The 26739-nt window shown below is 40.1% G+C and overlaps 1 pseudogene; it reads left to right on the top strand.

Moving 5' to 3' along the window:
- Window positions 1–26739, top strand: part of LOC133768086 (glutamate dehydrogenase 1, mitochondrial-like) — a 45636-nt pseudogene that overhangs the window by 2111 nt on the left and 16786 nt on the right.

The following is a 26739-nucleotide window of genomic DNA, read 5'->3' as shown; positions in this document are numbered from 1 at the left end:
AACTCCCCATGCAGGACCTCTGTCCTCAAAGAGTTGTATTATGAGACTTAGAGGTAAAACTTGTTCTCAAAGAATCACTTTGTTTTAGTCTATTAAGTGGATGATATTCTTATGTTTCATAAGTTAGAGTTATGTCTAAGTGCTCACAAAAAGTGTATCATTCTTGGGTTCTTCTTTAAAGATAATTTTCTTTAAAAAAAAAAAAGTGAAATACCTTCAGTATGCAATGACTTTGAACAGCCCTCATCTGAGTTGTTTGAGGAATGGGGTTTTTTTTTTCTTTACTTTTACTTTCTCATACAAAGTGTTGGAATCTTTACCTAGAATAGTTAATCTTCTGTGTATAAAGTTTGATGAAAATAGATCTTAGCAAAAAATAAAACGGGGAACAGGATAGGGAACAGCAGAGGTGTGGGAGTGTGGGTGGGAGGGTGGGTACAGTGAGAAGAATTACTATGTTCCCAAAGTTATATTTACAAAATGTATGCAAATTAATAAATAAATAAAACAATTAACACTCTTATGTATGACACAGTAGGGTAACAGTAGTTAACAGTAACATATTGTATATTTCTTTTTTTTTAACTTTTATTTAATGAATATAAAATTTCCAGTGTACAGCTTATGGATTACAATGGCTTCCCCCTCCCATAACTTCCCTCCCACCCACAACCCTCCCCTCTCCCGCTCCCTCTCCCCTTCCATTTGCATCAAGATTCATTTTCAATTCTCTTTATATAGAGAAGATCAATTTAGTATAAAGATTTCAACAGTTTGCACCCACATAGAAACACAAAGTGAAACATACTGTTTGAGTACTAGTTATAGCATTAAATCACAATGGACAGCACATTAAGGACAGAGATCCCACATGAGGAGCAAGTGCACAGTGGCTCCTGTTGTTGACCCAACAAATTGACACTCTAGTTTATGGCGCCAGTAACCATCCTAGGCTGTCATCATGAGTTGCCAAGGCTATGGAAGCCTTCCAAGTTTACCAACTCTGATCATATTTAGACAAGATCATAAAAGACAGAGTGAGGATAGTAACCAAGGATCCTAAGAGTGGCATTAACCAGGTTTGAACAATTATACAGCATTAAGTGGGGAAGAGGACCATCAGTACACACAGGTTGGGAGTAGAGCCATTGGTGGTAGAGTAGAGGTTATGATTACAAAGGAATGAGGCCCAAGTACACTAGACAGGGCCTAGAACAAAGGACAGAGTCATTATTAGAGGAGCTAAGAAAGGTGCTGTCTAAGCTACAAGTAATTTTTCTGATTGAGAGGCAAATAGAACCTGACAGAAGGGGCTTGATAATAATCTGGTGGGCTTTAGGCCTTGTAAGTTAAGAGGCCCAAACCCATCTATCTCTTCACATGGGGTATATCCTAAGGGAGGTGTGAACCTCCTAGGGGAAGGCACTCTGTTGACTTTCATTACTTGGCTGGCCTGGGAGGAGAGCTGGCCAGGCAAAGGCAGGGGGCATCTCTAACAAGAAATTTACAGTTCTGCCTGCAATGTTGCTGACCCTACTTGACCATACCCTCAGCTGCAGTGGTCACTTTGGAAGTTGGGCTGAGTGAAGGGCTTTTCAGCTTAGAGCCAATAAGATCTGTGGCTCTGACCTGGGCATCCTTCAACTCCAGGGCAGGTCCATTTCCAGTGATCCAACTTTTGGCAGAGCTGCCAGGGCTCTTCACAAGCTGACTTCTGCTGAAGCCCAGGCTTACCACATTGAAAGCCACTGCAGTGGACTGGCCTGTTGGGTCTGCTTGAGGGCAGATCACTGTACAGATCAGCCATTAATAGGCCTGCCACCCATTGCTTCTGATGCCGAGCTTTCTTTTCCTCCTGGTTTGTGTTAAAGCAGACCAGAGGATGCAAGTCAAGGGAGTGCCCGTTTCCCATCTCTAATCTTCGGTGGCCTGAACTACAAGTCTATAGTCACAGGCATGTTCTGTAGTAGTTTTTCTAAGGTAGACAATGCCCATGAGGAAAATTATATTCTCACTTAAAACCTTTCTTTCCCTTTGGTCTGAAAGGGAGGTTTTTTCTACTTACTGTATACTTCGCTGATGGCGAAGTGAATCTAGCTATGAGATTATTATTTAAGTTCTTATTTTGTCTATGCTATTACAGAAAAATGTTAGCCATCTCTTTTATAAGGTCTAAAGATTAAATTGTGCGTCCTACAGATTCCTTTATAATAGAATAAGTTTCCTACCTTGAAGAGAATAGAGAAATGAAAGAACAAGTTGGGCTTAGAATAGAGAAATGAGGGAGCAAGTCCTAGATCGCTTACTGACAATAGCAATATTACATGAATACTTAGCAAACTGTTTCAAGCATTAGTTGGGGCGCCGGATTCTATCCCGGTTGCCCCTCTTCCAGGCCAGCTCTCTGCTATGGCCCGGGAAGGCAGTGGAGGATGGACCAGGTGCTTGGGCCCTGCACCTGCATGGGAGACCAGGAGAAGTACCTGGCTCCTGGCTTTGGATCAGCGAGATACGCTGGCCGCAGCGGCCATTGGAGGGTGAACCAACGGCAAAAAGGAGGACCTTTCTCTCTGTCTCTCTCTCTCACTGTCCACTCTGCCTCTCAAAAAAAAATAAATAAATAAAATCTTTAAAAAAAAAAGGATTTCAGGAAGAGGCGGCAAGATGGCGGAATAGGCAGGGAGCACACTTAGTAGGGGAGAGAGAAAGTTTAATATAAGTGGAGATACTGCAGGGTCAAGGAAGAGTAGGGGATGAAACAGCAGAGGAAACTCTTCCGGAACTAGTGATTCACAGTGGACCTGCGTGGAGAGCGTGGGAGCCCAAGTTCGGGACACCAGCGGCAGACTCAACACACCAGCGCTGGAACGCGAGCTGAGCCGAACCTCCATAGCCCGAGATACAAGCAGGCAAGCGGAAAGAGGAGGCTAGAGGGAACAAGGCTTGAAACTCCGTGGGGAAAAGTTCACCAGGCTAACTAGAAGAGAGAGAAAAAAATAAAAAAAGTGACTGATACGGACACAAGTTTCTCTCTCTCCGCTCACCTCTCAAAGGCGAGCAAGACAGAGCAGGCGCCATTTTGGACATACGTCATAAGCAGGGCGACCTCAGGTCTGCACCAGCCCTGAGCCTAGCAGAAAAACCTGACTCTGGGGGGAGGGGTGAAATAACAGGAGATTAGCATCTAACTTGGCAACCCAGTGGGAGACTGCAGGAGAATTGGAGCCCACACTGAGGGCAGCAGAGATTCCCTGTGTGGTCCTTGGGAAAGAGCTTCTGATCTCTGGCTCCTGTGGGTATATCATTTGCCTGCTAACTACCTCCAATTACGTTCAGCTGTGCGGAATTACTTCCCTTTTAAATCAAAAAAAGAGAGATTTACCACACCTAACCTGGGAGTGTCATCTTTGACACACCCTCAACCCTGAGGAAGCAAACACAGCTCTCAGTCCACACTCATCTCAAGCCTCTAAGGCTCCACTGAAAGCAGACAGTCCATTTAATATAGAGCCATAGTGTAACAAGAAAAAACACCACAGTGAAGAAACCAAATATCTCCAACATGCCAAACAACAAACGCAAAAACCAAGCTAACAAGAACAAGGAAGAAACTATGACGCCCCCAAATGAAAAAGACCCCCCAATGCAAGATTATGAAGATGATGAGATCGAAGAAATGCAAGAAGCGGATCTCAAAAAATTGATAAGAACATTAAGAAGTTCTCAAAAACAAATTCTTGAACTACAGAAATCCTTCATGGACAAGATAGAAAATCTCTCTCGTGAAAGTGAAATATTAAGGAGGAATCAAAATGAAATGAAACAACTAGTGGAACAAGAAACTCTGATAGTGACGAGAAATCACAATGAAATGAAGAATTCAATAGATCAAATGACAAACACATTAGAGAGCCTTAAAAACAGAATGGGCGAAGCAGAAGAGAGAATATCAGACTTAGAAGACAGAGAACAGGAAAGGAAACAGGCAAACCAAAGAAGAAGAAATTAGAAATCTAAAAAATATTGTCGGGAATCTACAGGATACTATTAAAAAACCCAACATTCGGGTTCTAGGAGTTCCTGAAGGCATGGAGAGGGAGAAAGGATTAGAAGGCATCTTCAGTGAGATACTAGCAGAAAATTTCCCAGGTTTGGAGAAGGACAGAGGCATCTTAGTACAGGAAGCTTATAGAACCCCTAATAAACATGACCAAAAGAGATCCTCACCACGACATGTTGTAATCAAACTCACCACAGTGAAACATAAAGAAAAGATCCTAAAAGGTGCAAGAGAGAAATGTCAGATCACTCTCAGAGGATCTCCAATTAGACTCACAGCAGACTTCTCATCAGAAACCCTACAAGCTAGAAGGGAATGGCGAGACATAGCCCAGGTACTAAGAGAGAAAAACTGCCAGCCCAGAATACTATATCCTGCAAAGCTCTCATTTGTGAATGAAGGTGAAATGAAGACTTTTCATAGCAAACAGAAACTGAAAGAATTTGTTGCCACTCATCCTGCCCTGCAAAAGATGCTTAAAGATGTGTTACACACAGAAACACAGAAACATGGTCACCAATATGAAAGAAGGTAAAGGAAGGAAACCTCACAGGAAGCTCAATTTCTCTTTGACATAGAATTAAACTCTGATGCTCGGTTAAATCAATGTGTTAAAGTAATCTATTATGTTCTCTTGATGTCTGTTAAATTCTAATTGTTCAAAAACAGCTGAATTTTTATTAAGAGCTATGGGTTATTTAAATATGTGCTTATTTTCAAAGATTTGAATAATCACCTTGTAACAATGATCAAATTTGGTCTATGTTATGTCATGATTTTAAGAAATCTTATTTCAACCAGATATTTTGGATTTTGAGCCTTCTTGGCATTCTTGACAGGCATTCAAAAAATCAAAGTTTCAAACAATCTGGTCTCTAAAATTTCCAGTAAATCCTGGACTTTGGTTTTTCCAGTTTGGGCCCAACTGAAAAAATCGAAGGACCTATGTCTCTCATCTTATAGAGACACCAACTAATCAGTCTATTTGGAGTATATTAGAAGGACTGTCAAGATGTGATGTGGTACCAGACTTTAAGTTTCTATAATGGAAAATGCTATTAATACAAATGTTTGAGAATTAAAAAGTCTAATGATCTTGTGTTACTAGACATGATAGTTATCTTAATGAGAAAGCCCCAGAGGCTTAAAGGGTTAAATACTTGTAAAATCCTACAGGTGCTTTCAAAAATACTGTGAAGTAAGCAAGTGCCTCTTGTTGGTTGATGAGTTTATAATTTTAAACATGGCGACTTAAAGTCTTTTGTCATCCACAGTTATATATGATCTGCTGCTCATAAAACTAAAGCGTTGTTGGTTCTGTGTTTAGCTGTCCTCCTATAGGTTCCTATGGACTTTTTCCAGTCACTTTTATTGTATTCAGTACTTTGGGATGGCTCTGTAAACAGATGAAGCCAATAATGTATTAACAGTACCAACTGAGAGAAAGTATGGTTAACTGAGGTTACTAAAAACAAAAAGCAATTCAAATCAATTGGCAATCTACAAAAAGAGTTAAAGATTTTAAAAGCTATTATTAAAATTGCTATATTGGTCTATTATGCTATATTATATGTGTGTACATATTGTATGTCCACATGGGGAAATTTTATTAAAAGTTTTATTTTAAATGGCTTATAGATAAGATTGTCCATAAATTTAAGCTGCTAAAATCAATCAAAGATATATTTTAATTTGTGGGACCTGAATCTGTGTATCATATGTTTTAGATAGAAAGAAACTAAAAACATTTTAGATGGTTGTGCTTAAGTTTACTGGCTAAACAAACTACACCATGTTAGATATTTAAGAGGTGTTTCCAAATACATGATTCTTAAAATTTATAGAAGGCATTGGACCTTCTGCTAAATGTTTTCTTAAGTTGTTATCTAATGGTTGAAACGGTTTGCTAAGTATTCATGTAATATTGCTATTGTCAGCAAGCGATCTAGGACTTGCTCCCTCATTTCTCTATTCTAAGCCCAACTTGTTCTTTCATTTCTCTATTCTCCTCAAGGTAGGAAACTAATTCTATTATGAAGGAATCTGTAGGATGCACAACTTAATCTTTAGACCTTATAAAAGAGATGGCTAACATTTTTCTGCAATAGCATAGCCAAAATAAGAACTTAAATAATAATCTCATAGCTAGATTCACTTCGCCATCAGCGAAGTATACAGTAAGTAGAAAAAAACCTCCCTTTCAGACCAAAGGGAAAGAAAGTTTTAAAGTGAGAATATAATTTTCCTCATGGGCATTGTCTACCTTAGAAAAACTACTACAGAACATGCCTGTGACTATAGACTTGTAGTTCAGGCCACCAAAGATTAGAGATGGGAAACGGGCACTCCCTTGACTTGCATCCTCTGGTCTACTTTAACACAAACCAGGAGGAAAAGAAAGCTCGGCATCAGAAGCAATGGGTGGCAGGCCTATTAATGGCTGATCTGTACAGTGATCTGCCCTCAAGGAGACCCAACAGGCCAGTCCACTGCAGTGGCTTTCAATGTGGTAAGCCTGGGCTTCAGCAGAAGTCAGCTTGTGAAGAGCCCTGGCAGCTCTGCCAAGAGTTGGATCACTGCAAATGGACCTGCCCTGGAGTCGAAGGATGCCCAGGTCAGAGCCCCAGATCTTATTGGCTCTAAGCTGAAAAGCCCTTCACTCAGCCCAACTTCCAAAGTGACCACTGCAGCTAAGGGGATGGTCAAGTAGGGTCAGCAACATTGCAGGCAGAACTGTAAATTTCTTGTTAGAGATGCCCCCTGCCTTTACCTGGCCAGCTCTCCTCCCAGGCCAGCCAAGTAATGAAAGTCAACAGAGTGCCTTCCCCTAGGAGGTTCACACCTCCCTTAGGATGTACCCCATGTGAAGAGATAGATAGGTTTGGGCCTCTTAACTTACAAGGCCTAAAGCCCACCAGATTATTATCAAGCCCCTTCTATCAGGTTCTATTTGCCTCTCAATCAGAAAACTTAATTGTAGCTTAGACAGCACCTTTCTTAGCTCCTCTAATAAGGACTCTGTCCTTTGTTCTAGGCCCTGTCTAGTGCACTTGGGCCTCATTTCTTTGTAATCATAACCTCTACTCTACCACCAATGGCTCTACTCCCAACATGTGTGTACTGATGGTCCTCTTCCCCACTTAATGCTGTATAATTGTTCAAACCTGGTTAATGCCACTCTTAGGATCATTGGTTACTATCCTCACTCTGTCTTTTATGACCTTGTCTAAATATGATCAGAGTCGGCAAACTTGGAAGGCTTCCATAGCCTTGGCAACTCATGATGACAGCCTAGGATGGTTACTGGCGCCATAAACTAGAGTGTCAATTTGTTGGGTCAACAACAGGAGCCACCTTGCACTTGCTCCTCATGTGGGATCTCTGTCCTTAATGTGCTGTCCATTGTGATTTAATGCTATAACTAGTACTCAAACAGTATGTTTCACTTTGTGTTTCTATGTGGGTGCAAACTGTTGAAATCTTTATACTAAATTGATCTTCTGTATATAAAGAGAATTGAAAATGAATCTTGATGCAAATGGAAGGGGAGAGGGAGCGGGAGAGGGGAGGGTTGCGGGTGGGAGGGAAGTTATGGGGGGGGAAGCCATTGCAATCCATAAGCCTGTACACTGGAAATTTATATTCATTAAATAAAAGTTAAAAAAAAAGAAAACATTTACCAGAAGGTCCAATGCCTTCTATAAATTTTAAGAATCATGTATTTGAAAACACCTCTTAAATATCTAACATGGTGTAGTTTGTTTAGCCAGTAAACTTAAGCACAACCATCTAAAATGTTTTTTAGTTTCTTTCTACCAACACGTTTAAAACATATGATACATAGATTCAGGTCACACAAATTAAAATGTATCTTTGATTGATTTTAGCAGCTTAAATTTTATGGGACAATATTTTCTATAAGCCATTTAAAATAGAACTCTTAATAAAATTTCCCCATGTGGACATACAATATGTACACACTTATAAACATAGCATAATAGACCAATATAGCAATTTTAATAATAGCTTTTAAAATCTTTAACTCTTTTTGTAGATTGCCAATTGATTTGAATTGCTTTTTGTTTTTAGTAACCTCAGTTAACCATACTTTCTCTCAGTGGTACTGTCAATACATTATTGGCTTCATCTGTTTACAGAGCCATCCCCAAGTAACTGAATACAATAAAAGTGGCTGGAAAAAGTCCATAGGAACCTATAGGAGGACAGCTAAAACACAGGACCAACAACGCTTACTTTTATGAGCAGCACATCATATATAACTGTGGATGACAAAAGACTTTAAGTCGCCATGTTTAAAATTATAAACACATCAACCAACAAGAGGCACTTGCCTACTTCACAGTATTTTTGAAAGGCACCTGTAGGATTTTTACAAGTATTTAACCCTTTAAGCCTCTGGGGCTTTCTCATTAAGATAACTATCATGTCTAGTAACACAAGATCATTAGACTTTTTAATTCTCAAACATTTGTATTAATAGCATTTTCCATTATAGAAACTTAAAGTCTGGTACCCACATCACATCTTGACAGTCCTTCTAATATACTCCAAATAGACTGATTAGTTGGTGTCTCTATAAGATGAGAGACATAGGTCCTTCGATTTTTTCAGTTGGGGCCCAAACTGGAAAAAACCAAAGTCCAGGATTTACTGGAAATTTTAGAGACCAGATTGTTTGAAACTTTGATTTTTTGAATGCCTGTCAAGAATGCAAGAAGGCTCAAAATCCAAAATATCTGGTTGAAATAAGATTCCTTAAAATCATGGCATAATATAGACCAAATTTGATCATTGTTACAAGGTGATTATTCAAATCTTTGAAAATAAGGCACATATTTAAATAACCCATAGCTCTTAATAAAAAATTCAGCTGTTTTTGAACAATTAGAATTTAACAGACATCAAGAGAACATAATAGATTACTTTTAACACATTGCTTTAACAGAGAATCAGAGTTTAATTCTATGTCAAAGAGAATTGAGCTTCCTGTGATCTTTTGCTGTGAGGTTTCCTTCCTTTACCTTCTTTCATATTGGTGACCATGTTCCGTGTTTCTGTGTGTAACACATCTTTAAGCATCTTTTGCAGGGCAGGATGAGTGGCAACAAATTCTTTCAGTTTCTGTTTGCTATGAAAAGTCTTAATTTCACCTTCATTCACAAATGAGAGCTTTGAGGACATAATATTCTGGGCTGGCAGTTTTTCTCTCTTAGTACCTGGGCTATATCTCGCCATTCTCTCCTAGCTTGTAGGGTTTTCTGAAGAGAAGTCAGCTGTGAGTCTAATTGGAGATCCTCTGAGAGTAATCTGGCATTTCTCTCTTGCATATTTTAGGATCTTTTCTTTATGTTTCACTGTGGTGAGTTTGATTACAACATGTCGTGGTGAGGATCTCTTTTTGGTCATGTTTATTAGGGGTTCTATAAGCTTCCTGTACTAAGATGCCCTCTGTCCTTCTCCAAACCTGGGAAATTTTCTGCTAGTATCTCACTGAAGATGCCTTCTAATCCTTTCTCCCTCTCCATGCCTTCAGGAACTCCTAGAACCCGAATGTTGGGTTTTTTAATAGTATCCTGTAGATTCCCGACAATATTTTTTAGATTTCTAATTTCTTCTTCTTTTCTTTGGTTTGCTTGTTTCCTTTCCTGTTCTCTGTCTTCTAAGTCTGATATTCTCTCTCTGCTTCGCCCATTCTGTTTTTAAGGCTTTTCTAATGTGTTTTTTCATTTGATCTATTGAATTCTTCATTTCAATTATGATTTCTCGTCACTATCACAGTTTCTTGTTCCACTAGTTGTTTCATTTCATTTTGATTCCTCCTTAATATTTCACTTTCACAAGAGAGATTTTCTATCTTGTCCATGAAGGATTTCTGTAGTTCAAGAATTTGTTTTGAGAACTTCTTAATGTTCTTATCAATTTTTTGAGATCCGCTTCTTGCATTTCTTCGATCTCATCATCTTCATAATCTTGCATTGGGGGGTCTTTTTCATTTGGGAGCGTCATAGTTTCTTCCTTGTTCTTGTTAGCTTGGTTTTTTGCGTTTGTTGTTTGGCATGTTGGAGATATTTGGTTTCTTCACTGTGGTTTTTTTTTCTTGTTACACTATGGCTCTATATTAAGTGGACTGTCTGCTTTCAGTGGAGCCTTAGAGGCTTGAGATGAGTGTGGACTGAGAGCTGTGTTTGGTTCCTCAGGGTTTGAGGGTGTGTCAAAGATGACACTCCCAGGTTAGGCGTGGTAAATCTCTCTTTCTTTTTTTGATTCAAAAGGGAAGTAATTCCGCCCAGCTGAATGTAATTGGAGGTAGTTAGCAGGCAAATGATATACCCACAGGAGCCAGAGATCAGAAGCTCTTTCCCAAGGACCACACAGGGAATCTCTGCTGCCCTCAGTGTGGGCTCCAATTCTCCTGCAGTCTCCCACTGGGTTGCCAAGTTAGATGCTAATCTCCTGTTATTTCACCCCTCCCCCCAGAGTCAGGTTTTTCTGCTAGGCTCAGGGCTGGTGCAGACCTGAGGTCGCCCTGCTTATGACGTTATGTCCAAAATGGCGCCTGCTCTGTCTTGCTCGCCTTTGAGGGGTGAGCGGAGAGAGAGAAACTCGTGTCCGTATCGGTCACTTTTTTTTTTCCTCTCTCTCTTCTAGTTAGCCTGGTGAACTTTTCCCCACGGAGTTTCAAGCCTCGTTCCCTCTAGCCCTCCTCTTTCCGCTTGCCCGCTGGTGTCTCGGGCTATGGAGGTTCGGCTCAGCTCGCGTTCCAGCGCTAGTGTGTTGAGTCTGCCGCTGGTGTCCCGAACTTGGGCTCCCACGCTCTCCACGCAGGTCCACTGTGAATCACTAGTTCCGGAAGAGTTTCCTCTGCTGTTTCATCCCCTACTCTTCCTTGACCCTGCAGTATCTCCACTTATATTAAAGTGTCCTCTCCCCCCGGACTAATAGTGTGCTCCCTGCCTATTCCGCCATCTTAATGACTTACATATTGTATATTTCTAAATAGCTAGAAAAAAGACTTCTGAATGTTCACACTACAAAAAAAATCTGAATAAATGAAGTGATGGATGTTAATTATCCTAATTTGATCATTACAATGTATGCATATGTCAAAATATTACATGTACCCCATAAATATGTACAATTATTGTGTATCAATAAAAAACAAATAATTAAAATAAATGATGATGCGAAAACTTATATCCATACACAAAAGAATGAGATTTGCCCTATACCTTATATCACATACAAACACCAACTCAAACTGAAGAAAGACTTAAATGTAAGACATGAAACTATAAAATTCCTAGAAGAAAACGTAGAAGAAAGAACCTCATGACATTTATCTTTATGATTTTAGGGATATGTACATCAAAAGCACTGCCAATGTGAACAAAAACAAGTGATACTACAGCAAACAAAATAACTTCTGTGTAGCAAAGGAAATATCATCAGAATGAAAAGGCAGCCCTAAAAATGGGAGAAAACATTTACAAATCATTTATCTGTTGAGAGGTTAAAAATCTCAAATTATATAAGAAATTCATATAACTCAGCAGCAGAAAAAAAATAATAATATGATTAAAACATGGACTAACAAACTAAATAGATATTTTTCCAAAGATCACATAACGAATTGGCTAACAGAAACATTAAAGGGTGCTCAACTTCACTAATCAACATGGGATGTAAATGACATATAACCTTACATCTGTTGGAATAGTCATAAACAAGACATTAAAAAAAAGGTGTGGAGAAAAGGGAATCTGGTAAACTGTCAGAATTAAATTAGCATAAACATTATGGAAAACAGTATGGAGTTTCCTCAGAAAACTAAAAATAGAAGTGCCATATGATCCAGTAATTACACATCTGTGTATGTATCCAAAGGAACTGAAATCAGGACCTAGGAGATACCTGCACTCCCACATTCATTACAGCCTTCCTCACAATAGCCAGTTGTGGAAACATCCCAAATACCCATTGGATGGATGAATGGAGAAACAAAACTGGTACACAGTAATCCCCAGCTCCTAATCTGTGCTTCACATTCCATAGCTTCATTTACCCATAGACAACCACAGTCTGAAATATTAAATGTAGAACACTATTCGGTGTAACCTGATGAAATCTCACACCTTCCCACTCTGTCTCGCCCAGGACATGAATCATCCCTTCTTCCATGTGAATGTTTTGTCCAGGATATCTCCCTAAACTGATAAATGCTACCCTCCAGTTAGTCACTTAGTAGCTGTTTCAGCTATCAGATGTCACAGTATCAAAGGGCTGTGTTCAACTAACCTTTATTTCAATAATTGCCCTAAAGCATAAGAGTAGAAAGGTTGGTGATTTTGGTACAGTATATTGCAATAAATATTGTAACAAATCTCTATTTTTATTATTGTTGTAACCTCTTACTGTACCTAACTTATAAATTCAACTTTATCATAGGTATATATATATATATATATATAATAGATGTATATAGATATATAGATATATATGGAGAAGCAGAATATATAGGGTCCAGTACTATCATCCATTTCAAGCATACACTGGGAGTCTTGGAATATATTCAACAGATATGTACCCATATATGGAATATTATTCAGCCTTAAAACAGAAGAAAACCCTGTCATTTGCAACAACATGAATGAGCTTGGAGATGTTATAAAAACTGAAATAAGGCAACAGAAAGAAATACTTTATGATCTCACTTGTGAAATCTAAAATAGTCAAATTCATAGTAACATAAAGGAGAACGGTGATTTTTAGGGGCTGAGGGAAGGGGGAAGCAGGGAGCTGAAAGGCAAAGAGAACAAAGTTTCAGTTATGCCACATAAATTATTTCAATCTATAGACAGATTAATATAGATTAATGTAGATATTATATATTATAATGATGGTATTCCATATAGTTTAGTGTCAATACAATACTGTATACATAAATGGTTCGAAGAGGATAGATCTTATGTATTCTTAATACAAAAATAAAAACAATATTTTTTTAAAGATTTATTTATTTATTTCAAAGAGTTACACAGAGAGAGAAGGAGAGCCAGAGAAAGAGAGAGGTCTTTCCATCCCTTGTTCACTCCCCAATTGGCTGCAACGACTGAAGCTGTGCCGATCCAAAGCCAGGAGCCAGGAGCTTCCTCTGGGTCTCCCATGTGGATTCAGGGGCCCAAGGTCTTGGATCACCTTCCATTGCTTTCCCAGGCCATAGCAGAGAGCTGGATCAGAAGTGGAGCAGCCAGGACACGAACCGGCGCCCATATGGGATGCTGGCACTGCAGGCAGCAGCTTTACCCGCTATGCTACAGTGCCAGCCCCAAAAGCAATATTAATGATAATAAAGAAGAGAGTGGAAATTTTTGGAAGTGTGCAGTAAGTGTACAGCAGTGTTGATAGTGGTGTTGGTTTCATGAGTGTATACTCTTCCCCAAACTCACTGATTTGTATACATTAAATCTGTGATGTTTTAACATGTCAATCATGTCTCAAGTGGTTTAATTTTTTTTAAAAATGACAAATTATTTTTAAGTAGCATCACATTTAGACACAGATTATTGGGACATCACCCAGAAAAGGTGCTTAGGGGTTCCTGCTTCACTTCCAGTTTGCCGCTCTCTACCAGCTTAAGGCTCCTGCAAAGCCTAGCTGATCTCCCCAGCAGGTGCACCCATCCACAGAAAACACACTGTGTAAGCATGCCCCCAGATTCCAGGACCTCAGAATTCCCTGCACAAATAGCTACAGGTGCAATCTGCGCCTCTCAGCTCTCTCCCCAGGAATGTGCATTTGGCCTGACCATGAGGGCTGAATTACTTCAGCATACAAGAACCCTCTGCATTCATGAGAGATCCAGAGGTTGGAACAGAAAGGACCATGGGCCTCCATTCCACTTCTCACCTGGAAAATAGGCAATTGTGAACCTGCCTTTAATGAACAGTCATAGGACTAATAATCAGTTTCCCCACAGAAGTGTGGGAAGCTACCTCTTAAATAAACAAAATCTTTAAAAAAAAAAAAAGTGAGAGTGAACCTCCTCAGCCACCATGCATGGCATAACTTGGACCCCAGCTGGCCTCTGGCTGCGCCCCAATTCCCAAGTCCGCAGTGCACCTCGGGGGTCGCCACAGAGGGCTCACCCGGGTTAGGTGACCAGTGACTGCAGGAGACAGGCAGCCACGAGTCAGGATGTTGGAGCTTTAAAAGCTCACACAGGGTTCTTCCTTCCTACCTCATGGACCTCCATGGAGCCACACAGCACTGCTGCCGGGCTGCCGCCTGGGCAACCCTCTAACCACAACCCACTCCATTGTACTTCAACAACCGTGCCACAGCCAGCCGCTGGCGAACAGTGAAAATGATGCCAGCTTCTTTAAGATGGCGGAATGTTTTCTCCTGGTGACACCAGCAACGTGGGAGACAAGATGATGCATCAAGATTGGAAACAGCAAGGAGCAGAACCAGTGCCAGGGGCGCAGCATCGAACCCTGCAACCGCTGGTTGAGCCTGTCCTCCCCTATCCAGCGTGACAGCAGCTCCTGGGACGTCATCGTGCGCTACCAGGCCCAGCACTGCCAGTACTGCACCCCAGCAAGAGAGGTTATCCATTAAGCAAAGATGGGAGTGTGGAGCTGGTAAGTGCTTTGCCTTTATTGACACATAAAAATGTGCTGTGGTTAGTATGCCACACAGAAGCACTACCGATCGCGTTGATACCAATCCCAAGAACTATTCCAAAATAAATTAGAGAGGATCACAAAGTTCCTTCCAGAACTAGTAAGGAGATCTTTGCGTGTTCTGTCATTAATGCACCTACTCCCAGAAATGGGCACTAGTGACAGACGTCTTGCATTGCTGATTACCTGAGCCAGCATCACAAACTATTCTGGTTATCAGTCAGGTTGACAACATGGTCATATCTCTGCTACTGGCCCTAATGTTTTTCTTTTTTTAAGATTTATTTATTTATTTGAAAGGCAGAGTTACACAGAGAGAGAAGGAGAGGCAGAGAGAAAGAGAGAGAGAGAGGTCTTCCATCCACTGGTTTACTCCCCAATTGGCTCCAACAGCCAGAGCTGTGCCGATCAGAAGCCAAGAACCAGGAGCTTCCTCTGGGTCTCCCACATGGGTGCAGGGGCCCAAGGACTTGGGCCATCTTCCACTGCTTTTCCAGGCCATAGCAGAGAGCTGGATGGGAAGTGGAGCAGCCAGGACTTGAACCAGCGCTCATATGGGATGCTGGCGCTGCAGGCAGCGGCTTTACCCACTAACACCACAGCGCTAGCCCCCCTAATGTTTTTCTTGAGATTGAAAACTTCCTCAATAAAACTACTTACATGAGCATAAGGATGACACCAGGGTTTGGAGATAAAATTGTTATTCAGGGATTTGGTAAAGTGAGCCCGTGCCCCAAGATATTCACATCATTTTGTGGCTAAGTGTTGGTGAATCTAGTGAGAACATGTTGAAGTCAGACGTCATTGACCCAAAGGAACTAAAAAAGCTGAAATTACAATGTGGATAAATCCGGGCTTCTCCAAGGCAAAGCTTCGGGAAGCAAGCATATTGGAAGCAGACTGTGATATACCAGTCCCTGCTGCCCCAAGAAGCAATTGACCAAATCCAGTGCACTAAGACTCAAAGCCAAGATCAATTCACCAAAAGCAACTAAAGCTGATGAGAGGAACATGGTGATTCTTCCCGACGTCTACATGCATGCTGGAGGTATGACAGTATCCGACTTTGGCTGATGAATGTAAATTATGTCAGCTATGGTATCTGACCTTTCTGAAAATTCATGAATCATACTTGCTCATGTCTCCTCCACAGAGTTTATAAAGAACATTTGGAAAGCACCATGCAACTATTCTCATTGCACCTTAGCCACAGCAAAGTCCCAAACAGGAATATCAAATGTATCTGAGAAACACAACTGCTTTCTGGGTTAGCTAATACTGTGGGGCATTCTGCCAGGCAAACCATGCGCCCGGCCACAAAGTGTAATCTAGCATGGGACCTAAGAATGAATGCCAATGTCAATGTTATTGACAGTTTTCAGAGTGTACAAAGAAGTTGGCTTGACCTTCAATGAAAGCACCTTGGTGACTTATTCAGTCTCTTACTTGTAACTGCAAACCCATCACAGATGCATGACCACAGAAATGGCTTCCTGTCATGGACAGCCCTTTAAGAAGAAAAGATTAAATTTAGAAGATTGTATACAGGTTTACGAGTGTGAAAGTAGAAAGTGCCTGTACCAGGGGAACCATTTGGGATATTTTGCCTTTGGATAAAAAGTCTCCTTCATCTGGCCATGCCACCTTGCTGCGCAGCTTGTTCTCAACATATCAAATGCCTGTTGACTCAGGTAAGCATCTCTTATGAAGGAGCCCTCAGTTGCCTGCACTATTTCTGCTGTACGCAAGTCAGGCACATATTACAACTTTGACTCAAGAAGCAAGTATGTGGGGGAGGCATGTGGCACACTGGGTTAAAGTCCTGGCCTGCAGTGATGGCACCTCATATGGGCACTGGTTTGAGTCCCCGCTGCTCCAATTCCAGTCCAGTTCCCTACTAATGCACCTGGGAAAGCAACAGAGGATGGCACAAGTCCTGGGGCCCCTGCACTGACGTGGGAGACCCAGAAGAAGCTCCTGGCTCCTAAATTCATATCAGCTCAGCCCCTGCCATTGCAGCCAATTAGGGAGTGAACCAACGGATGGAAGACCTCTCTCTCTGTCTCTACCTCTTTGTAACTCTGTCTTTCAAATAAATAAAATAAATCTTTAAAAAAAGAAGCAAGTATGCAGCAGTTTCAGGAACTGGTATGGTACATTCCTGGGAATGTACCAAAGCAAAATGAAATCAGCATATGAAAGAGTTATCTGGGGGCCGGTGCCATGGCACAGTAGGTTAACCCTCTGCCTGTGGTGCCGGCATCCCATATGGGCACCGGTTCTAGTCCCAGCTGCTCCTCTTCCGATCCAACTCTCTGCTATGGCCTGGGAATGCAGTAGAAGATGGCTGAAGTCCTTGGGCCTCTGCACCTGCATGGGAGAAGCTCCTGGCTCCTGGCTTTGGATCAGTGCAGCTCTGGCCATTGCAGCCAATTAGGGAGTGAACCAGTGGACAGAAGACCTCTCTCTCTCTCTCTCTCTATCTCCATCCCCCTCTCCTCTCTCTGACTCTCCTCTCTCTGTGTAACTCTTTCAAATAAATAAATAAAATCTTTAAAAAAGAAAGAAAGAGTTATCTGTACCCCCATGTTTATTGTAGATCAACTGACAATTGTTAAGATATGGAATCAACCCAGATGTCCATCAAATGTTGACTAGATAAAGAAATTATGGTATATATACACTATGGAATACTATTTATTCATATAAAAAAAGAACATTTCCTGGGAAGAAATGTTAGAACTGGAGAAGTAACTCATGAGGTTATTGTAGTGGAGAGTCACTTTACAATCAACTCTAGTCTGATACTCAACAATCTAGAGGTGCTTTAGGAATACATGCAATCTAGTTCAAAAGAATAAAGATAGCATTTTTAGCAGCGGTGTTGCCTTTATTTCAAATGTGCATCTGCCTAGGCATAAAACCACTGTGGTGACAAAACAAAAACTTTCCAGTGCCTAGAAGTCTCTCTTTTAAAAGATTCTACATCTGTCACTCATTTCCTCATTTTCAGGTGAGGCACAAACTCACCTAGTTGAGCTAGGAAGGCCTTCATGGTTTTATCATGTCTTAAATAAAAGTGGTTACATTTATCACTCCAAATATCCAATTCAAGCAGGCTTCTATACATTTTAGAGGGCCTTTTGACTCATTCTTGTATAATGGTCATATTAAATGTGTTCCTGATCCAACAAGATGTAGATTATAATTTCAAGTAGATATAAAATGATTATTTCCAGGACCTTGATGGTATTTCCACTGTAACTTCAGCTAAAGAATGAACAAAGCCTGAGATAAATGTGCACTTTCATTAAAAAAAATCTTTTTAATCCATCAGAAATTTAGCAGCCCATTGTCAAGCACTTTGTTCTTGGGGGACTCTCCGCAAGGTCAAGTTCTAGAAGTTCTCTTTTTCACATCCAAGAAAGACTTATACTATATTTATTAGTGTCTTTGGTAGGTGACAGTGGAATATGTTTTTGTAACACTCATTGTTGCATGGTTTGTATACCGCCATGCCTGCTCCAAGTGGCTACCTGTAGGTAGTGGACCAAGGCAGCCATATTAGAATTCAGTTCTCCTAAGCCCCAGAGGCCTAAAGGGTTAAATACTGGTAAAATCCTGCAGGTGCTTTCAAAAATACTGTGAAGTAAGCAAGTGCCTCTTGTTGGTTGATGAGTTTATAATTTTAAACATGGCGACTTAAAGTCTTTTGTCATCCACAGTTATATATGATTTGCTGCTCATAAAACTAAAGCGTTGTTGGTTCTGTGTTTAGCTGTCCTCCTATAGGTTCCTATGGACTTTTTCCAGCCACTTCTATTGTAGTCAGTACTTTGCGATGGCTCTGTAAACAGATGAAGCCAATAATGTATTGGCAGTACCAACTGCGAGAAAGTATGGTTAACTGAGGTTACTAAAAAGAAAAAGCAATTCAAATCAATTGGCAATCTACAAAAAGAGTTATTAGATTTTAAAAGCTATTATTAAAATTGCTATATTGGACTATTACACTATGTTATATGGGTATATATATTGTATGTCCACATGGGAAAATTTTATTAAGAGTTTTATTTTAATTGGCTTATGATTAGATTGCCCATAAATTTAAGCTGCTAAATTTAATCAAAGATACATTTTAATTTGTGTGACCTGAATCTCTGTATCATATGTTTTAAACTTGTTGGTAGAAAGAAACTAAAATCATTTTATATGGTTGTGCTTAAGTTTACTGGTTAAACAAACTACACCATGTTAGATATTTAAGAGGTGTTTCCAAATACATGATTCTTAAAATTTATAGAAGGCATTGGACCTCCTGGTAAATGTTTTCTTAAGTTGTTATCTAATGGTTGAAACTGTTTGCTAAGTATTCATGTGATATTGCTATTGTCAGCAAGCGATCTAGGACTTGCTCCCTCATTTCTCTATTCTAAGCCCAACTTGTTCTTTCATTTCTCTATTCTCAAGGTAGGAAACTAATTCTATTATGAAGGAATCTGTAGGACGCACAATTTAATCTTTAGACCTTATAAAAGAGATGGCTAACATTTTTCTGTAATAGCATAGCCAAAATAAGAACTTAAATAATAATCTCATAGCTAGATTTACTTCGCCATCAGTGAAGTAAACAGTAAGTAGGAAAAAAAAAAACCTCCCTTTCAGACCAAAGGGAAAAAAAGTTTTAAAGTGAGAATATAATTTTCCTCATGGGCATTGTATACCTTAGAAAAACTACTACAGAACATGCCTGTGACTATAGACTTGTAGTTCAAGCCACCAAAGATTAGAGATGGGAAACGGGCACTCCCTTGACTTGCATCCTCTGGTCTGCTTTAACACAAACCAGGAGGAAAAGAAAGCTAGGCATCAGAAGCAATGGGTGGCAGGCCTATTAATGGCTGATCTGTACAGTGATCTGCCCTCAAGGAGACCCAACAGGCCAGTCCACTGCAGTGGCTTTCAATGTGGTAAGCCTGGGCTTCAGCAGAAGTCAGCTTGTGAAGAGCCCTGGCAGCTCTGCCAAGAGTTGGATCACTGCAAATGGACCTGCCCTGGAGTCGAAGGATGCCCAGGTCAGAGCCACAGATCTTATTGGCTCTAAGCTGAAAAGCCCTTCACTCAGCCCAACTTCCAAAGTGACCACTGCAGCTGAGGGGATGGTCAAGTAGGGTCAGCAACATTGCAGGCAGAACTATAAATTTCCTGTTAGAGATGCCACCTGCCTTTACCTGGCCAGCTCTCCTCCCAGCCCAGCCAAGTAATGAAAGTCAACAGAGTGCCTTCCCCTAGGAGGTTCACACCTCCCTTAGGATATACCCCAAGTAAAGAGATAGATAGGTCTGGGCCTCTTAACTTACAAGGCCTGAAGCCCAACAGATTATTATCAAGCCCCTTCTATCAGGTTCTATTTGCCTCTCAATCAGAAAACTTGATTGTAGCTTAGACAGCACCTTTCTTAGCTCCTCTAATAATGACTCTGTCCTTTGTTCTAGGCCCTGTCTAGTGCACTTGGGCCTCGTTCCTTTGTAATCATAACCTCTACTCTACCACCAATGGCTATACTCCCAACCTGTGTGTACTGATGGTCCTCTTCCCCACTTAATGCTGTATAATTGTTCAAACCTGGTTAATGCCTCTCTTAGGATCATTGGTTACTATCCTCACTCTGTCTTTTATGACCTTGTCTAAATATGAACAGAGTCGGCAAACTTGGAAGGCTTCCATAGCCTTGGCAACTCATGACGACAGCCTAGGGTGGTTACTGGCACCATAAACTAGAGTGTCAATTTGTAGGGTTAACAACAGGAGTCACTGTGCACTTGCTCCTCATGTGGGATCTCTGTCCTTAATGTGCTGTACATTTTGATTTAATGCTATAACTAGTTCTCAAACAGTATGTTTCACTTTGTGTTTCTATGTGGGTGCAAACTGTTGAAATCTTTATACTAAATTGATCTTCTGTATATAAAGAGAATTGCAAATGAATCTTGATGTGAATGGAAGGGGAGAGGGAGCGGGAGAGGGGAGGGTTGTGGGTGGGAGGGAAGTTATGGGAGGGGGAAGCCATTGTAATCCATAAACTGTACACTGGAAATTTATATTCATTAAATAAAAGTTTAAAAAAAAGTCAGAATTCAGTTCTCCTCTGAGCTGGTAATTGGGCTGGCATCCATAGATACACTTTAATGTTCTTTCTGAAACTCCAGTGACCTTCTACAATTACTCCACAACATAATATTCCTTAATTGTTCATCATGAAACATTTAATAAAGATTTTAAAGATTTTATTTATTTATTTGAGAGGTAAAGTTACAGACACTGAGAGGGAGACACAGAGAGAAGTCTTCCTTCCATCCGCTGGTTCACTCCCCAAATGGCTGTAGTGGCCAGAGCTGGGCTGATCCAAAGCCAAGAGCCAGGAGCTCCTTCCAGGTCTCCCACATGGGTGCTCCCATGCGAGTGAAGGGGCCCAAGCACTTAGGCCATCTTCTACTGCTTTCCTAGGCCATTAGCAGAGAGCTGGATCAGAAGAGGAACAGCCAGAACTCAAACCAACACACATATGTGATGCCAGCACTGCAGGCTGAGGATTAACCTACTGAGCCACAGCAATGGCTCTGAAACATTTATTAAACCATTGGGCCACTAGCTATGGCTCATTGGTCTGACTATTTTTATTTTTTATATAGCATTTTATGTCAATTAGGACTCTGTTTTACAATATTGAGTACTTTTTATTTATTTTTTTTAGTGAATATAAATTTCCAAAGTACAGCTTATGGATTACAAAGGCTTTCCCCCCACACAACTTCCCCCCCACACAACCCTCCCCTTTCCCACTCGCTCTCCCCTTCCATTCCCATCAAGATTCATTTTCAATTCTCTTTATATATAGAAAATCAGTTTAGTATATATATAGATTTCAACAGTTTGCTCTCCCATAGCAACACAAAGTGAAAAAAATACTGTTGGAGTACTAGTTATAGCATTAAATAACAGTGTACAGAACATTAATGACCGAGATTCTGCAAAATAATTTTTTAAAAAAAAAAAGATTGATTATTTTTCTATGTAATTTGCAATTTAAAAAACCAAGTTTTTTTTTCATTTTCAATTATCTTTATATACAGGAGATCGCTTCAGTATATACTAAGTAAAGATTTCATCAGTTTGCACCCACACATAACCACAAAGTGTAAGAATACTGTTTCAGTACTAGCTATATCATTACTTCACCTTCAACAACCTATTAAGGACAGATCCCACATGGGATGTAAGTACACAGTGACTCCTGATATTGTTTTAACACTCTTGTTTATGGCGTCAGTAATCTCCCTAGGCTATAGCCATGAGTTGCCGAGGCTATGGAAGCCTTTAGGGTTCGCCGTCTTCAATCCCATTCTGACAAGGCCATAGTCAAAGTGGAAGTTCTCTCCTCCCTTCAGAGAAAGGCACCTCCTACTTTGATGGCCCCGTTCTTTCCACTGGGATCACACTCGCTGAGATCCTTCATTTAGGTCTTCTTCTTCTTCATATTTGTTTTTCCCCAGCGTGTCTTGGCTTTCCATGCCTAAAATACTCTCATAGGCTCTTCAGCCAGATCCAATTGCCTTAAGGGCTGATTCTGAGGCCAGAGTGCTATTTAGGACATCTGTCATTCTATGAGTCTGCTGTGTCTCCCCCTTCCCATGTTGGATCCTTCTCTCCCTTTTTTATTTTTTTAATCAGTTAGTATTAGCAGACATTAATCTTGCTTGTGTGATCCCTTTGACTCTTAGGCCTATCAGTGTGGTCAGTTGTGAACTGAAATTGATCACCTGGGCTGGTGAGATGGCATTGGTACATGCCACCTCGATGGGATTGTATTGGAATCCCCTGGCACTTTTCTAACTCCATCATTTGGGGCAAATCCAATTGAGCATGTCCCCTATTATACATCTCCTCCCTCTCTTTTTCTCATTCTTATATTTAACCGGGATCGCTTTTCAGTTAAGATTTAGACACCACAGAAAAATTGTGTGTTAATAACAGGGTTTACAAAAAAAGTACTAAAATGGATAAAGTATTACATTGTACATCAACAGTCAGCACCATAGCTGATCAAGTCACTATTTCTCATAGCGTACATTACACTTCCACAGGTTACCCTTTGGTGCTCAGTTAGTTGTCGCCGATCAGGGGAAACAAATGATATTTGTTTCTTTGGGACTGGCTTAATTCACTTAGCATGATGCTTTCCAGATTGCTCCATCTTGTTGCAAATGACCGGGTTTCATTGTTTTTGACTGCTGTATAGTATTCCATAGAGTACATGTCCCATAGTTCCTTTATCCAGTCTACTGCTGATGGGCATTTGGGTTGGTTCCAGGTCTTAGCTATTGTGAATTGAGCTGCAATAAACATTAATGTGCAGATGGCTTTTTTGTTTGCCAATTTAATTTCTTTTGGGTAAATTCCAAGGAGTGGGATGGCTGGGTTGTATGGTAGGGTTATGTTCAGGTTTCTGAGGAATCTCCAGACAGACTTCCATAGTGGCTTAACCAGTTTACATTCCCACCAACAGTGGGTTAGTGTCCCTTTTTCCCCACATCCTCTCCAGCATCTATTGTTGGTAGATTTCTGAATGTGGGCCATTCTAACCGGGGTGAGGTGAAACCTCATTGTGGTTTTGATTTGCATTTCCCTGATTGCTAGTGATCTTGAACATTTTTTCATGTGTCTGTTGGCCATTTGGATTTCCTCTTTGGAAAGATTTCTGTTGAGGTCTTTGGCCCATCTCTTAAGTGGATTGTTTGTTTTGATGTTGTGGAGTTTCTTGATTTCTTTGTAGATACTGGTTATCAACTCTTTATCTGTTGCATAGTTTGCAAATATTTTTTCCCATTCTGTTGGTTTCCTATTCACTTTCCTGACTGTTTCTTTTGCAGTACAGAAACTTCTCAGTTTGATGCAATCCCAATAGTTAATTTTGGCTTTGACTGCCTGTGCTCCTGGGCTATTTTCCATGAAGTCTTTACCTGTGCCTATATCTTGCAGGGTTTCTCCAATGCTCTCTAATAATTTGATGGTGTCTGGTCGTAGATTTAAGTTTTTGATCCATGTTGAGTGAATTTTTGTGTAAGGTGAAAGGTAGGGATCTTGCTTCATGATTCTGCACGTGGAAATGCAGTTTTCCCAGCACCATTTATTGAATAGACTGTCCTTACTCCAGGGATTGGTTTTGGATCCTTGATCAAATATGAGTTGGCTGTAGATGTTTGGATTGATTTCTGGTGTTTCTATTCTGTTCCATTGGTTTATCCATCTGTTTCTGTACCAGTACCATGCTGTTTTGATAACTACTGCCCGGTAGTATGTCCTGAGATCTGGTATTGTGATGCCTCCGGCTTTGTTTTTGTTGTACAAGATTGCTTTAGCTATTTGAGGTCTCCTGTGTCTCCATATGAATTTCAGCATCATTTTTTCCAGATCTGAGAAGAATGCCTTTGGTATTTTGATTGGAGTTGCATTGAATCTTAAATTGCTTTTGGGAGAATGGACATTTTGATGATGTTGATTCTTCCAATCCATGAGCATGGAAGATTTCTCCATTTTTCGGTATCCTCTTCTATTTCTTTCTGTAAGGTTTTGTAATTTTCATTGTAGAGATCTTTAACATCCTTGGTTAAGTTTACTCCTAGGAATGACATAGAAAAATAATCAATCTTTTTTTTTAATTATTTTGCAGAATCTCGGTCATTAATGTGATGTACATTGTTATTTAATGCTATAACTAGTACTCCAACAGTATTTTCTTCACTTTGTGTTGCTATGGGAGGGCAAACTGTTGAAATCTATATATATACTAAACTGATTTTCTATATATAAAGAGAATTGAAAATGAATCTTGATGGGAATGGAAGGGGAGAGCGAGTGGGAAAGGGGAGGGTTGCACAGGGGGGAAGTTGGGGGGGGGGAGCCTTTGTAAACCATAAGCTGTACTTTGGAAATTTATATTCACTAAATAAAAAAAATAAAATAAAATAAAAAATAAAAAAGAACAAAAAAAAAGTTTATTCCAAGGTATTTGATTGTTTTTGTAGCTATTGAGAATGGGATTGATCTTAGACGTTCTTTCTCAGCCATGGCATTGCCTGTGTATACAAAGGCTGTTGATTTTTGTGCATTGATTTTATATCCTGCTTCTTTGCCAAACTCTTCGATGAGTTCCAGTAGTCTCTTAGTAGAGTTCTTTGGGTCCCCTAAATAAAGAATCATATCATCTGCAAAGAGGGATAGTTTGAGTTCTTCCTTCCCAATTTGTATCCCTTTAATTTCTTTTTCTTGCCTAATAGCTCTGGCTAAGACTTCCAGAACTATATTGAAGAGCAGTGGTGAGAGTGGGCATCCCTGTCTGGTACCAGATCTCAGTGGAAATGCTTCCAACTTTTCCCAGTTCAACAGGATACTGACCGTAGGTTTTTCATAAATTGCTTTGATTGTATTGAGGAATGTTCCTTTTATACCCAGTTTGCTTAGGGTTTTCATCATGAAAGGGTGTTGTATTTTATCAAATGCTTTCTCTGCGTCTATTGAGAGAATCATATGGTTTTTCTTCTGCAGTCTGTTAATGTAGTGTATTACATTGATTGTTTTGCGAACATTGAACCATCCCTGCATACCAGGGATAAATCCCACTTGGTCTGGGTGGATGATCTTTCTAATGTGATGTTGCATTCTATTGGCCAGAATTTTATTGAGGATTTTTGCATCTATGTTCATCAGGGATATTGGTCTGTAATTCTTTTTCAATGCTGCATCTTTTTCTGGCTTAGAAATTAAGGTGATGCTGGCTTCATAGAAAGAGTTTGGGAGGATTCCTTCATTTTTAATTGTTCTGAATATTTTGAGAAGAATTGGAGTTAGTTCTTCTCTAAATGTCTGGTAGAATTCAGAGTGAATCCATCTGGTCCTGGGCTTTTCTTTGTTGGGAGGGCCTTTATTACTGTTTCAATGTCTGTGTCAGTTATGGGTCTGTTTAGGTTTCCTATGTCTTCCTTGTTCAATTTAGGTAGGTTGTATGTGTCCAGGAATCTATCCATTTCTGATAGATTTCCCTGTTTGCTGGCATACAAGTCCTTGCAGTAATTTCTGATGATTCTTTTTATTTCTGTGGTGTCTGTTGTTACGTTTCCTTTTTCATCTCTGATCCTATTGATTTGGGTCTTTTCTCTTCTTTTTTTAGTTAGTTGGGTCAATGGGGTGTCAATTTTGTTTATTTTTTCAAAAAACCAGCTCCTTGTTTGGCTGATTTTTTGTAATTTTTTTTATTCAATCCTGTTGATTTCTTCTCTGATTTTAATTATTTCTCTTCTCCTACTAGCTTTGGGTCTGGTGTGCTGCAGATTTTCTAGATCCTTGAGATGACTTGAAAGTTCATCTATTTGGTGCCTTTCCAATTTCTTGATGTAGGCACCTATTGATATAAATTTTTCTCTTAACACTGCTTTTGCTGTATCCTATAGGTTTTGGTATGATGTGCTGTTATCCTCATTTACTTCCAGAAAATTTTTGATTTCTCTTTTCATTTCTTCTATGACCCATTGTTCATTCAGGAGCATGTTGTTCAACCTCCATGTGTTTGCACGTGTTCTAGGGATTCCCGAGTTGCTAATTTCCAATTTCATTCCTTTGTGGTCTGAGAAGCTGCATGGTATGATTCTAATTCTTTTGAATTTGCTGAGACTTGCTTTATGGCCTAGCATGTGGTCAATCCTAGAGAAGGTTCCATGTACTGCTGAGAAGAATGTAAAATCTTTCTGTGTAGGATAAAAAGTTCTGTAGATATTTGTTAGGTCCATTTGAGCTATAGTGTCATTTAAATCTACTGTCTCCTTGTTGGTCTTCTGTCCTGATGATCTGTCTATCTCTAAGAGTAGGGTATTGAAGTCCCCCAGTACTATTGCATTGGGGTCTAAGTCTCCCTTTAATTCC

The sequence above is a fragment of the Lepus europaeus genome, chromosome 10 (genome assembly GCF_033115175.1).
Source record: "Lepus europaeus isolate LE1 chromosome 10, mLepTim1.pri, whole genome shotgun sequence".
Classification (NCBI taxonomy): Eukaryota; Metazoa; Chordata; class Mammalia; order Lagomorpha; family Leporidae; genus Lepus; species Lepus europaeus.
The sequence above is the reverse complement of the archived record's forward strand: the minus strand, read 5'-3'. Positions and strand labels throughout refer to the sequence as shown.